Genomic DNA, 16,123 nt, shown 5'->3' on the forward strand with positions numbered 1-16,123 from the left:
CACGAAGACCAGGGAGGTTCCAATGCCTCGCAAAGAAGGGCACCTACTGAATAACCATTTAAGCATGGTGAAGTTATTAATTACACTTTGGATGGTATATCAATACACCCAGTCACTACAAATATACAGGTGTCCTTCCTAACTCAGTTATTATCCCTGGATTTTACAAATGTTGCATCCTGAGAATAAATCACTTTTCTCCCGGATAACCCGGTATTTACCGCCAAACCTGGAAGTGTCATTCAAAAGTATTATAAAGCATATAAATATCGATTTGATTAGAGCTTTGATCAGCATGACAATTCAAACCTGATGCGACCTGAGCCTGATGAGTAATATATGAAATATATTTTATGAGCCCTACATTAATGACATTTAAAGAGCTCAAGCCCAAAAAAGCCCAAATTATTGTGTAGTTATCCAATACATATACAGTGGCTTGCAAAAGTATTCACCCCCCTTGGCATTTTTCCTATTTTATTGCCTTACAACCTAGAATTAAAATGGATTTTTGGGGTTTGTATCATGTAATTTACACAACATGCCTACCACTTTGAATATGCAAAATATATTTAATTGTGAAACAAACAAGAGAAAAGACAAAAAAACTGAAAACTTGAGTGTGCATAACTATTCACCCCCCGAAAGTCAATACTTTGAAGAGCCACCTTTTGCAGCAATTACAGCTACAAGTCTCTTGGAGTATGTATCTATAAGCTTGGCACATCTAGCCACTGGAATTTTTGCCCAATCTTGAAGGCAAAACTGCTCCAGCTCATTCAAGATGGATGGGTTCCGCAGGTGTACAGCAATCTTTAAGTCATACCAGAGATTCAAAATTGGATTGAGGTCTGGGCTTTGACTAGGAAATTCCATGACATTTAAATGTTTCTCCTTAAACCACTTGAGTGTTGCTTTAGCAGTATGCTTAGGGTCATTGTCCTGCTGGAAGGTGAACCTCTGTCCCAGTCTCAAATCTCTGGAAGACTGAAACAGGTTTCATTCAGGAATTTCCCTGTATTTAGCGCCATCCATCATTACTTATATTCTAACCAGTTTCCCAGTCCCTGCCGATGAAAAACATCCCCACAGCATGATGCTGCCACCACCATGCTTCACTGTGGATGGTGTTCTCGGGGTGATGAGAGGTGTTGGGTTTGTGCCAGACATAGTGTTTTCCTTGATGGCCAAATAGCTAATTTTTTGTCTCATTTGACCAGAATACCTTCTTCCATATGTTTGGGGAGTCTCCCACATGCCTTTTGGCGAACACCAAATGTGTTTGATTATTTTTTTCTTTAACCAAGGCCTTTTTTCTGGCCACTCTTCCTTAAAGCTCAGCTCTGTGGAGTGTACGGCTTAAAGTGGTCCTATGGACAGATACGCCAATCTCCGCTGTTGAGCTTTGCAGCTCCTTCAGCGTTGTCTTTGGTCTCTTTGTTGCCTCTCTGATTAATGCCCTCCTTGCCTGGTCCATGAGCTTTGGTGGGCAGCCCTCTCTTGGCAGGTGTGTTGTGGTACCATATTCTTTCCATTTTTTTAAATCATGGACTTAATGGTGCTCAGTGGAATGTTCAAAGTTTCAGATATTTTTCTATAACCCAACCCTGATCTGTACTTCTCCACAACTTTGTCCCTGACCTGTTTGGAGAGCTCCTTGGTCTTCATGGTATCGCTTGCTTGGTGGTGCCCCTTGCTTAGTGGTGTTGCAGACTCTGGGGCCTTTCAGAACAGGTGTATATATACTGAGATCATGTGACAGATCATGTGACACTTAGATTGCACACAGGTGGACTTTATTGAACTAATTATGTGACTTCTGAAGGTAATTGGTTGCACCAGATCTTATTTAGGGACTTCATAGCAAAGGGGGTGAATACATATACACGCACCACTTTTCATTTTTTTTTAAACAAGTTATTTTTTTCATTTCACTTCACCCATTTTCACTATTTTGTATATGTCCATTACATGAAATCCAAATCAAAATAAATGTAAATTACAGGTTGTAATGCATCAAAATAGGAAAAACGCCAAGGGGGGTGAATGCTTATGATATAGGCTACTGCACACTACACAAGACAGAAAGACATAAAATCCCATAGAGTAAGCTATGCTCTCTTGGGTAAATAAATGAAACTAGCTCTAATATTTTTGAGTGTGAATTGTATTACTGTACTGTATTATATGGACTGGAATTATGTAGGCCTACATCATTCAAACCAGATAAACCAGAACAGAACATGAGGTTGTGGCTTCCAATGTTGCAAGTATAGGCTAGCAAATTTGATTATAATTTTGAACTATAATAGGGCCTATTTGTATAATTAGTAGGCTGACACATACAGTGTCAAGAAAAAGTATGTGAACCCTTTGGAATTACCTGGATTTCTGCATAAAATGCCAATCTAAGTCACAACAATAGAAAAACACAGTGTGCTTAAACTAATAACATAACAAACAATTATAAGTTTTCATGTCTTTGTTGAACACACCATGTAAACATTCACAGTGCAGGGTGGGAAAAGTATGTGAACCCTTGGATTTAATAACTGGTTCCGGCGCCGACAGAGATGGCCGCCTCGCTTCGCGTTCCTAGGAAACTATGCAGTATTTTGTTTTTTTTTACGTGTTATTTCTTACATTGGTAATCTTAGGTTTCATTACATACCGTCAGGAACTACTGAATATAAGAGCTCACCATCATTACGACCAGGAATATGACTTTCCCGAAGTTGTGTTCTGCCTTCCACCCAGGACCATGCCATCCAAGCCGGCGACCCAAAACAACGACGTTGTAAAAGGGGCAAACGAAGCAGTCTTCTGGTCAGGCTCCGGAGACGGGCACATCGCACACCACTCCCTAGCATACTACTCCCTAGCATACTACCAGTCTCTTGACAACAAGGTTGATGAAATCCGACCAAGGGTAGCATTCCAGAGAGACATCAGAGACTGTAACTTTCTTTTTTTTATTTTCTTTTTTTTACCCCCCTTTTCATGGTACAATTGGATACCACAATTTCGTGGTATCCAATTGTCAGTAGCTACTATCTTGTCTCATCGCTACAACTCCTGTACGGGATTGGGAGAGACGAAGGTCGAAAGTCATGCGTCCTCCGATACACAACCCAACCAAGCCGTACTTCTTAACACAGCGCGCATCCAACCCGGAAGCCAGCCGCACGCATGTGTCGGAGGAAACACTCTGCACCAGGCAACCTTTTTTAGCACGCACTGCGCCCGGCCCGCCACGGGAGTCGCTGGTGCACGATGAGACAAGGAGCGCAGCGGTTAAGGGCGCTGTACTGCAGCGCCAGCTGTGCCACCAGAGACTCTGGGTTCGCACCTAGGCTCTGTCATAACCGGCCACGACCGTGGGGCGATGCACAATTGACCTAGCGTCGTCCGGGTTAGGGAGGGTTTGGCCGGAAGGATATCCCTTCCGGCCAAACCCTCCCTAACCCGGACGACGCTAGGTCAATTGTGCATCGCCCCACGGTCGTGGCCGGTTATGACAGAGCCTAGGTGCGAACCCAGAGTCTCTGGTGGCACAGCTGGCGCTGCAGTACAGCGCCCTTAACCGCTGCGCCACCCGGGAGGCCCCGACTGTAATGTTCTTTGCTTCACGGAAACATGGCTCACTCGAGAGACTCTCTCAGTAACAAGCATCTTTCTGGAAAGAAGAGGGGCGGGGGGGGGGGGGGTATCTCTTATGATTAACGAGACGTGGTGTGATCATAACAGCATACAGGAACTCAAGTCTTTCTGTTCACCTGACTTAGAATTCCTCACAATCAAATGTCGACCGCATTATCTACCAAGGGAATTATCTTTGATTATAATCACAGCCGTATATATTCCCCTCCCAACCAGACACATCGATGGCCATGAACAAGCTTTATTTGACTATGTAAACTGGAAAGCACATATCCTGAGGCTGCATTCATTGTAGCTGGGGATTTTAACAAGGCTAATCTGAAAAACAAGACTCTATCAGAAAATTATATCAGCATATCGATTGTGCAACCAGGGCTGGTAAAACCCTGGATCATTGTTATTCTAACATCCGCGACGCATATAAGGCCCTCCCCCGCCCTCCTTTTGGAAAAGCTGACCACGACTCCATTTGTTGCTTCCAGCCTACAGACAGAGACTAAAACAAGATGCTCCCGCGCTCAGGTCTGTTCAACTCTGATCCGACCAATCTGATTCCACTCTTCAAGACTGCTTCGATCACGTGGATTTGGATATGTTCCGCATTGCGTCCAACAACAACATTGACGAATACGCTGATTCGGTGAGCGAGTTCATTAGAAAGTGCATTGACGATGTTATACCCACAGCAACAATTAAAACATTCCCAAACCAGAAACCGTGGATTGATGGCAGCATTCGCGCGAAACTGAAAGCGCAAACCACTGCTTTTAACCAGGGCAAGGTGACCGGAAACATGACCAAATACAAACAGTGTAGCTATTCCCTCCGCAAGGCAATCAAACAAGCTAAGCGTCAGTATAGAGACAAAGTAGAGTCGCAATTCAACGGCTCAGACACAAGAGGTATGTGTAAGGGTCTACAGTCAATCACGGATTACAAAAAAAAAAACAGCCCCCTCGGGGACCAGGATGTCTTGCTCCCAGACAGACTAAATAACGTTTTTGCTTGCTTTGAGGACAATACAGTGCCACTGACACGGCCCGCTACCAAAACCTGCGCAAAACCTGAGCCCTGTGAAACTGGGTACTGGATTTCCTGACGGGCCGCCCCCAGGTGGTGAGGATAGGTAACAACATCTCCACCCAGCTGATCCTCAACACTGGGGCCCCACAAGGGTGCGTTCTGAGCCCTCTCCTGTACTCCCTGTTCACCCACGACTGCGTGATCATGCACGCCTCCAACTCAATCATCAAGTTTGAGGACGACACTACAGTAGTAGGCTTGATTACCAACAACGATGAGACGGCCTACAGGGAGGAGGTGAGGGCCCTCGGAGTGTGGTGTCAGGAAAAGAACCTCACACTCAACGTCAACAAAACAAAGGAGATGATTGTGGGTTTCAGGAAACAGCAGAGGGAGCACCTCCCTATCCACATCGACGGGACAGTAATGGAGAGGGTAGTAAGTTTTAAGTTCCTCGGTGTACACATCACGGACAAAGTGAATTGGTCCACCCACACAGACAGCGTTGTGAAGAAGGCACAGCAGCACATCTTCAACCTCAGGAGGCTGAAGAAATTCGGCTTGTCACCAAAAGCACTCACAAACTTCTACAGATGCACAATCGAGAGCATCCTATCGGGCTGTATCACCGCCTGGTACGGCAACTGCTCCGCCCACAACCGTAAGGCTCTCCAGGGCAAACTACCTGCCCTCCAGGACACCTACACCCCCCAATGTCACAGGAAGGCCATAAAGATCATCAAGGACAACAACCAATCGAGCCACTGCCTGTTCACCCCGCTATCATCCAGAAGACTAGGTCAGTATAGGTGCATCAAAGCAGGGACCGAGAGACTGAAAAACAGCTTCTATCTCAAGGCCATCAGACTGTTAAACAGCCACCACTAACATTGAGTGGCTGCTGCCAACATACTGACTCAACTCCAGCCACTTTAATAATGGAATTGATGTAAAAATCTATCACTAGCACTTTAAACAATGCCACTTAATATAATATAATGATTACATACCCTATATTACTCATCTCATATGTATATACTGTACTCTAAATCATCTACTGCATATTTATGTAATACATGTATCACTAGCCACTTTAAACTATGCCACTTTGTTTACATACCCTACATTGCTCATCTCAAATGTATATACTGTACTCGATACCATCCACTGCATCTTGCCTAGCCGTTCTGTACCATCACTCATTCATATATCTTTATATACATATTCTTTATCCCCGTACACTTGTGTGTATAAGGTAGTAGTTGTGGAATTGTTAGGTTAGATTACTCGTTGGTTATTACTGCATTGTCGGAACTAGAAGCACAAGCATTTCGCTACACTCACATTAACATCTGCTAACCATGTGTATGTGACAAATACAATTTGATTTGATTGACCCTCCTTTGGAAGCAATAACCTCAACCAAACATTTTCTGTAGTTACAGATCAGACCTACATAATGATCAGGAGGAATTTTGGACCATTTCTCTTCACAAAACTGTTTCAGTTCAGCAATATTCTTGTGAAGTCTGGTGTGAACCGCTCTCTTGAGGTCATGCCACTGCATCTCAATTGGGTTGAGGTCAGGACTCTGACTGGGCCACTCCAGAAGGCATATTTTCTTCTGTTGAAGCATTTCTGTTGTTGTTTTACTTCTGTGTTATGGGTCGTTGTCCTGTTGCATCACCCAACTTCTGTTGACATTCAATTGACAGACAGATAGCCTTACATTCTCCCGCAAAAAGTATTGATAAACTCTGGAATTCCTTTTTCCGTCGATGATAGCAAGCTGTCCAGGCCCTGAGGTAGCAATGCAGACCCAAACCATGATGCTCCCTCCACCATACTTTACAGTTGAGATTAGGTTTTCATGTTGGTGTGCTGTGCCTTTTTTTTCCACACATAGTGTTGTGTGTTCCTTCCAAACAACTCAACTTTAGTTGAATCTGTCCAGAGAATATTTTGCCAGTAGAGCTGTGGAACATCCAGGTGCTTCAGACGTGCAGCAATGGGTTTTTTTGGACAGCAGTGGCTTCTTCCGTGGTGTCCTTCCATGAACACATTCTTATTTAGTGTTTTACGTATCATAGACTAGTCAACAGAGATGTTAGCATGTTCCAGAGATTTCTGTAAGTCTTTAGCTGACACTCTAGGATTCTTCTTAACCTCATTGAGCATTCTGCGCTTTGCTCTTGCAGTCATCTTTGCAGGATGGCCAGCCCTAGGAAGAGTAGCCAGAGTGCTGAACTTTCTCAATTTGGCTTTTTTGAACATCAAGGCTTTTAGAGATAATTTTGTAACCCTTTCCAGCTTTATGGAAGTCAACAATTCTTAATCTTAGGTCTTCTGAGATCTCTTTTGTTCGAGGCATGGTTCACATCAGGCAATGCTTCTTGTGAATATGTCACGTTCTGACCTCTATTTCCTTTGTTTTGTATGTAGTTAGTATGGTCAGGGCGTGAGTTGGGTGGGCAGTCTATGTTTGTTTTTCTATGATTTGGGTATTTCTATGTTTCGGCCTAGTATGGTTCTCAATCAGAGGCAGGTGTCATTAGTTGTCTCTGATTGAGAATCATACTTAGGTAGCCTGGGTGTCACTGTGTGTTTGTGGGTGATTGTTCCTGTCACTGTGTTTGTTGTCACAGGATAGGCTGTATAGGTTTTCACGTTCCGTTTGTTGTTTTGTAGATTTGAGTTATTTCATGTATCGTTCAGTTTTCCATTAAAGAACATGAATAACCACCACGCTGCTTTTTGGTCCGCTTCTCCTCCTACAGACGAACGTCGTTACAGAATCACCCACCCCAACAGGACCAAGCGGCGTGGTAACGGGCAACGGCAAGAGGAGCAGCAGGAGAAGCAACAGAGGCAGCAGCAACAGGAGCAGCAGCAGTGGGAGAGGCTGCACTATTTGGAGAAATGGACATGGGAGGAAGATTTGGATGGTAAAGGACCCTGGGCTCAGCCAGGAGAATATCGCCGCCCCAAGGAAGAACGGGAGGCGGCGAAAGCGGAGAGGCGCCGGTATGAGGAGGCAGCGCGGCGTCGTGGATGGAAGCCTGAGAGTCAGCCCCAAAAATGTATTGGGGGGGGGCTAACAGGGAGTATGGCTACGCCAGGTAGGAGACCTGAGCCAACTTCCTGTGGTTACCGGGGGGCTAGAGAGACCGGGCAGCCACCGTGTTATGCTGTGGAGCGCACGGTGTCCCCAGTGCGGGTGCACAGCCCGGTGCGGTACATTCCAGCTCCGCGTATCGGCCGGGCTAGAGTGGGCATCGAGCCAAGTGCCATGAAGCCGGCTCTACGCATCTGGTCTCCAGGGCGTCTCCTTGGGCCGGCTTACCTGGCACCAGCCTTGCGCACGGTGTCCCCGGTTCGCCTGCATAGCCCAGTGCGGGCTATTCCACCTCGCCGCACTGGCAGGGCGACCGGGACCATTCAACCGGGTAAGGTTGGGCAGGCTTGGTGCTCAAGAGCTCCAGTGCGCCTGCACGGCCCGGTCTATCCGTCACCACCTCCACGCACCAGCCCTCCGGTGGCAGCCCCCCGTACCAGGCTGTCTCTCCGGCCCATCCTTACAGGGGCTCCCTCCTCTCCAGCGCTGCCGGAGTCTCCCGCCTCTCCGGCGCTACCAGAGCTTTCCTCTTGTCCAGCGCTGCCGGAGTCTCCCGCCTGTTCGGCGCTACAAGAGCTACTCAGTCCGGCGCTTCCAGAGCCTTCCTCCTCTCCAGCGCCGCCAGTGCCGCCCGTCTGCCCAGCGCCGCCAGTGCCGCCCGTCTGCCCAGCGCCGCCAGTGCCGCCCGTCTGCCAGGAGCCGCCAGTGCTGCCCGTCTGCCAGGAGCCGCCAGTGCCGCCCGTCTGCCAGGAGCCGCCAGTGCCGCCAGTCAGCCAGGGGCCGCCAGTGCCGCCAGTCAGCCAGGGGCCGCCAGTGCCGCCAGTCAGCCAGGGGCCGCCAGTAAGCCAGGGGCCGCCGGTCAGCCAGGGGCCGCCCGAGCAGCTGCCCCTCTGTCCCGAGCTGCTATCGCCCCTCTGTCCCGAGCTGCTGCCGCCCCTCTGTCCCGAGCAGCTGCCGCCCCTCTGTCCCGAGCAGCTGCCGCCCCTCTGTCCCGAGCAGCTGCCGCCCCTCTGTCCCGAGCAGCTGCCGCCCCTCTGTCCCGAGCAGCTGCCGCCCCTCTGTCCCGAGCTGCTATCGCCCCTCTGTCCCGAGCTGCTGCCGCCCCTCTGTCCCGAGCAGCTGCTCCTCTGTCCCAAGCAGCCCCTCTGTCCAGTGGGGTCATTGAGAAGGGTGGCCATGGTGAGAAGGCCACGGAGGCGGACAATAAGGCGGACTAAGACAATGGTGAAGTGGGGTCCGCGTCCCGCGCCAGAGCCGCCACCGCGGACAGACGCCCACCCAGACCCTCCCCTATAGGTCAAGGTTTTGCGGCCGGAGTCCGCACCTTTGGGGGGGGGGTACTGTCACGTTCTGACCTCTATTTCCTTTGTTTTGTATGTAGTTAGTATGGTCAGGGCGTGAGTTGGGTGGGCAGTCTATGTTTGTTTTTCTATGATTTGGGTATTTCTATGTTTCGGCCTAGTATGGTTCTCAATCAGAGGCAGGTGTCATTAGTTGTCTCTGATTGAGAATCATACTTAGGTAGCCTGGGTGTCACTGTGTGTTTGTGGGTGATTGTTCCTGTCACTGTGTTTGTTGTCACAGGATAGGCTGTATAGGTTTTCACGTTCCGTTTGTTGTTTTGTAGATTTGAGTTATTTCATGTATCGTTCAGTTTTCCATTAAAGAACATGAATAACCACCACGCTGCTTTTTGGTCCGCTTCTCCTCCTACAGACGAACGTCGTTACAGAATATTAAACTCAAGTTTTGTGTGTGTTTTGTATAGGGCATGGCAGCTCTAACCAACATCTCCAATCTCATCTCATTGATTGGACTCCAGGTTAGCTGACTCTTGACTCCAATTAGCTTTTGGAGAAGTCATTAGCCTAGGAGTTCACATACTTTTTCCAACCTACACTGTGAATTTTTTAATTATGTATTCAATATAGACAAGACAAATACAATACTTTGTGTATTATTAGTTTAAGCACACTGCGTGTGTCTATTGCTGTGACTTAGATGAAGGTCAGATCAAATTTTATGACCAATTTATGCAAAAATCCAGGTGACTCTGAAGGGTTCACATACTTTTACTTGCCACTATGTATATCTTTCATAATATTTCCCCTAATGTTATTAGCCTACCTCCTCTTTCTCTATTGTTGCTTCATTGCTTTCTTGCTTTCAACAGTTAAATGAAATAAGTTTCATTGTCCTTAATTGTATAATTCTAATGACATCCTTAAATAATATAGGACTAGAATGCGATGCAGAAGGCTTTCCCTTCTCTCCACGAGGATTGGATGGTTATGGGTCTGAATAAATAACTGCTATATCCTACCACCATCACACGTTCGCTCTTCTTTCAAACTACCCGTGAGTTTTATTGGCTGCTGTTTAACATTCAGAAAAAAAGAGCTAGCGTCCCTCTTCGAATAGTCCACCTATGTATAAGAAATGCAAAAAAAATCATGTCCAGCAAGCTATTCTAGTCTAGCTTTTCCTGCATGGGACTCCAAGAACTAAGGAGTGTTCTTTAAGGAGAGACCTTCGGAGCACAGGTGCTTGCGTAAAGCGCAAGAGACAGAGGCTATAAGTTAGAAGCTTATTATAACTAACCCATCACTGAGGATAGATCAAAACATTGTAGTTACTACACAATAAGCACATATAAGGCATTAAAGTAAAACTACAAAAATTGTGGCAAAGAAATTAACTTTATGTCCTGAATACAACGTGTTATGTTTCGGGAAAATCACTGAGTATGGCGATGGCTGATTCACGTTATGGGTTTGTCATCGGCAAGGACTAGGGAGTTTTTTAAAATAAAAATAAATGGAATAGAGCTAAGCACAGGCAAAATCCTAGAGGAAAACATTTCAGCAGGACAATAACCTTAAACACAATGCCAAATATACACTAAGGTGCTTACCAAGATGACATTGAATGTTCCTGAGTAGCATAGTTACAGTTTTGACTTAAATCTATGGCAAGACTCGAAAATGCTAACAGGAAAGGAAAATCAAGGGTGAGAGATCTCTTTTTTATCATCTTTACAGTATGTATCCTAGACAAAACGGAGTACTATTCAGTACCAAAGAGAGATTTTGAGTATTTTCTCAAATATCTCACATTTTGCTCCTGAGAAATAACCATGGATTGGTCTCACATTGATCAATGTATGAGTTCTCTACATTCTCTTAAATGTGTTTCCTTTCAACTCCCTCAATTCATACAGGAAAGAAAAGAAGAACACAATCTCAACAAAATCTCAGACTCCAAATCATTAGAATCCATCTCAAACATGCTTCACTTATCACAGACAAGTATCACCACATATAATCTAGGATCTATCTCAGTATGATCAAATATGAGTTCTCTCAATTGTCTTAAAGCAGGTAGCATAGTGGGTAGGAGCGTTGGGCCAATAACCGTAAGGTTGCTGGATTAAATCCCGAGCCGACAAGGTAAAAGTCTGTCATTCCTCCCCTGAGCAAGGCAGTTAACCCCCAACAACTGCTCCCCGGGTGCCGATGATGTCGGTTAATGTCGACCCCCGCAACTCTCTGACTCAGAGGGGTTGTGTTAAAAGCAAGAAACACATTTCAGTTGAATGCAGTTCAATTATTACTATGAACCTCAATTGTTTATCCTATTGCTCAGATTTAGCTCTTGAGTATATGATAATAATATGTCCTTTAATTCGCTGTACATCTCAATTGCATATCAAATTTACACTCTCAATCTATCATGTTTCAAATAATAGCTTCTCTTTTACATCTTTGTATTTCTCCTAAGGGGCCTTTAGGAGAAAGAAGTCAGACATGAAGGAGAACCACATGATTCAAAATTGAGAAGATCAAATTAATCTCAGGTGATCAGAAAAATGCCTTACTGGGCAGCACATTTTTCCTATGGGTGGCGGTTTAGAAATGATCAACAACCAACTTGACAGAGCTTGAAGAAATGTCAAATTAACAATGTGCAAATATTGTACAATCCAGGTGTGCAAAGCCCTTAGAGACTTACCCAGAAAGATTCACAGCTGTAAGCACTGCCAAAGGTGATTCTAGCATGTATTGGGGTGTGAATCATTTTCAATAAATTTGCAAAATGTTCCAAAATTATTTTCACGTTGTCATTGTGTGTAGATGTATTTTTATTTATTAAAAAAAAAAAAAAATTACATTTGAATTCAGGCTGTAACACAACTAAATGTGTAATGTGTAAGTTGAGGGGTATGAATACTTTTTGAATGCACTGTATTTATAATACTTGTTATATCCTTAGAAATAGTTCACATTTCTCTACAGCAAAACACTTCTCTCCTTGGGGACCATTCAGAGTTCTTAAACAGGGTTGGGTGGTGGGGTTACAGCCAGTCCTGTTTGGTTAATGTGTGGCCAGTGAGCCATGGGCATATGGGGTCAGCTTGTGGACACCTTGCGGTCGATTGGACGTTTGAGACAAACACAAAGACTAGGGTATGCAAAGTTCCGCTCAATTGACCTTCCATTGTAGCCCCAGGTTAAGAGGTGACAAGAGGCCAGTGATGATATTCTCTTTATGGGGTGGTGGTGGTCAGGGTGCCCCCTAACCCCAGTCTGGTCACAAGCAAACAAACATATGCTCTTTCTCAATGGAGGCAGCGCCATCTGAAAGCACACGTGTGATTCCAGTTCATTAATTGAACTTCTGCTCTGGTCAAGATTAGTCAGTATTGATGTAATGCCATAGTGGATTAACTGAGCCTAACGTAGAGTCCTAGAGAGACTATTGTCTGTCATTCAGTGTGGCAATGCCTCAATGGAAACATTGCGGAAACAGATGGTAAAATTGATGATTGTTTATGCAAATATCAACAATTTAAAAATGAAATAGGCTATGTCACTATCCTATGGCATTATCTGACTGTTTGATTTACTGCTTTGTATATCTAGATTCATTTTATTAAAAAAAAAATGTGTCTGCTTCAAAATGGCCACTATTTTGCTGTGTAGCTAGCTGTGGTAAAGATCTGCCTGTGTTGCACAGCTTTACGCAATTACTTAGCCTCTCAAAATGAACAACCAAATCAGAATAAGAACACGGGTTACCACAACAACCATCAGCTCTATGAAGACCCTTCCCTTATAGAGTGTAATGGTACAACCTCTGACTCGTATACACATATCATGCATAAGTCACTGAACATTTCCTTTTCTTGCCAGTAAAATACCACCCACCTAAGCGAAATGCACAATAAGCCCCTTCCCACTCTCCCACGGAAGCCACAGTTCAAAATCACACACATTACCATAAGAGTCACCAAGACTAATCCTGAAATGATGCATTGTTTTACTTACACCTTTATTTTGTCGATAGGGCAGCAGTGAGACAAAAGGGAATTTGTGTTTAGCCTCAGATTTAATGTTGGGAAGAGGAGAGAATGGGGTTACCAATGGGAGAAGAAGAACTGGGTGGGTGTGGTACGGCACTTAAAATGCAGACAGTGACAGTTGCCTTGAACTTGAACCCCCCTGAGTTCCCCTTGACCCCGGCTCTTTTCCCGTGCTCCTCTCTGCCCCGATGGCGGTGGATGCCTTTGTTGAACTGTCTGCATTAACTCTTCGCACCTCTATTCGCAACCCCCAGCCCCTCTTTTCTCTAGCCTCCTCCGCCTATTAATGGGGCCTTCCTCAGACCTTCCAGGGCTGCTTTCGGGACACCCTTCTGGTCCCATCCAATGCCACTGTGTGTGTATGCTAATTTGACCCAAGGGTTCTATTCCCACACACTGGATCTCAGATTTATTCTTTTGTTTTTAAGGGATTAGGGGAGAAGCTCCACTAGCTTTCTGCCTTCCCATGATAAGACACTAGACACACGTTTCAGAATCTGTCAAAAGTGTCAGATTTGATTCATTATCTAATGAGATTGATTGCTATTCAATCAGCAATCAAATCAAAACGGCACTGTTTAATATAATTCTCCATAATTAACTTACTTTTATGGTTTCAACATCTGACGCAAAAAAATATTCTACGTTAAAGAGAAGCTGCAATTGGAGTGGAGGCACAGTTGATGTAGGTCAAAACCAAAGACAAGATGATAGGATTTCTGGCAGTCAAGGAGAAATCAAGACCGTCAAGACCCTTTCAACAACAGCAATGTTGATTTGGGATAGTTGTTGAGTTAACCTAACCCCTCAGTGACGTTTAAACTTCCCCTCGACCACACCAAATGAGAGTAGAGTGCTTGAACTGAGCAAACATGGCAGAATGCGTTTAATTTTACGAGATTGTAAAACCAACCTTTTGAGTTGCATTTGGCCTTCCACCAATTCACTTTACAAATGCTATTGTCATAATTAAAGACAGAAGGAAACTAGATCCTGCTTGTTAAATAATTATAGCAGGCTATACTTAGTTAGCCTCAACAATCCAATGCGCCCCATTGAGAGTGTACATGTATAAGATTGCTCAAGAACAAATGATAGGTTATATTTTAACAGGATCCAAATATGGGTTGCGCCAAAATAACTTGATAGTGAGGATGAGTAAGTGGAGGTGGGGGATGGTGGGAGGTGGGTGATTTAGGTGTACACATTTTTCTCAGGTCATTTGGTTAGTGACAGGCAAGTGTAATGGTGCTTCAAGTAATGGAATCAACCACTCAAGTAACATGGGCATGCACACACTCACTCATTCACTCCCTCACTGAAAGCACGCCTCTTTTGCATATGAATGACATCACCATAAAGTTTGGAGGGACGTTTTGGCGGTTGAGGAGGATGCAGGGGGTTGGGAGGGCTGTGAAAGAGAAGACATTACTCACAGTTCTTACTGCCTCCATTCGCCAGCTCTGGCCAAGCTGTTTGACATTCCAGGACAGGATTCACTTAATGCATCCAAAAAACCAAAGACAGTGGCCACAATTGATCAGTGATCAATGCTTTTCTCTTGATCCAGTGGAATTTCAGCCCAGTACTTTGTTACTTTATTACATTTTCTTTTGATAACATTTTTATGTTGATTAAATATTCATCATATTTTTAGCATGCACCTCTGGCCACTGTCTTTTTGCTCACTGCATGTAACGGCCGTCAAACGAAAGATGGCAGTGCAGTGAAAAAAAGCAGCAAACTGTGGACCAACAACCGCTTAAAGAGGTCAAAATTATGCTTGGCACTGACCACAGTTGGATCTAAGGACACGCATCCTCGGTCCATAGTGATTGGTTGAGAACACGTTTCCCTCCAAAACCACACAGAATGGACTCCTAGGGGCGCATTCCTGCATGGTAATGATGATGCTGAGGAAACTATGAAAGGAGCAGCACCCAAGTTCCTGACCCTTGGGCAACTACCAATACATGCCATTTTCCCCTCTGTACTCCCTTGGCATTGGCCCTGGTGCCACTGTCCAACAAACAGCTATGGTCAGAAATGTGAATCTTCCATTTTACGTATCAGGTTAAAGATATGTTGACAGACCATTGCCGCCTTCTTGGAATGCCTAAGAGTCTGTATTTATACATCGCTCTCATGTTAGAAGTAGCTAACGCATGCTTCTCACGAAAGAAGGCTACACCCTCTAAATGTTAACTACAGAAACTCCTTATTTGCCCATGCTAATCCTTTGTTTGAAGCATTCACATTAGGCGATAAAATGTCAAGTGACCGCAGGTATTGTAAATCAACATTGTGCGTCGTCAAATGACGCTCACAGAGCCAATACGATTTGTAGCCCATATGATTATAGAACATTGAAATCTTCCTCTATTTTTCTTGGCTCCCTCTTGTTGACATGATGCCAATGGATGACGGGGCTACAAAAGAAGCCGAGCGTATCTTGACGAGTAGCAGGAGTGTTCCACAGACAAGCTGGGTGACTTTACCCTGGATCTGACCCTGACCAACCTGTGAGTTCAAGGAGCAGCTAGCTCAGACCATAATCCACCATCAGTCCGACAACAGTTCCGTTGTGTAGCTAGCATTGCTCAAATGTGCTTAACATCACGGCTCAGTTCATTAAAGCCTATAGCGCTCAGCTAATGCAACTTGTCTCTTGGCAGGTTGACAGAAACCAGTGAATTAGATTATGAGAACGATAACACTGCCAAGAAACATGGGGGGCGAGGGGAGATGTCACAAAAGACTGGATGTTAATGCCTGGAACATAATGTACTTGCAACCTGGCCCGGTTCATAAGGGCACTATAATATTTGCGTGGAGTGGATGTTTAATTGTACAGCCACTTGTTTTCTGCTGGCCATAGCTATACAAAACAGTAGTTTCTTTCAGAACTCTGACACTATCCAATGTGGATATCAAAATCCTGTATCGGCATGCTTGCAGCATTC

The sequence above is a fragment of the Oncorhynchus mykiss genome, chromosome 3 (genome assembly GCF_057628025.1).
Source record: "Oncorhynchus mykiss isolate SJ-2025 chromosome 3, ASM5762802v1, whole genome shotgun sequence".
Classification (NCBI taxonomy): Eukaryota; Metazoa; Chordata; class Actinopteri; order Salmoniformes; family Salmonidae; genus Oncorhynchus; species Oncorhynchus mykiss.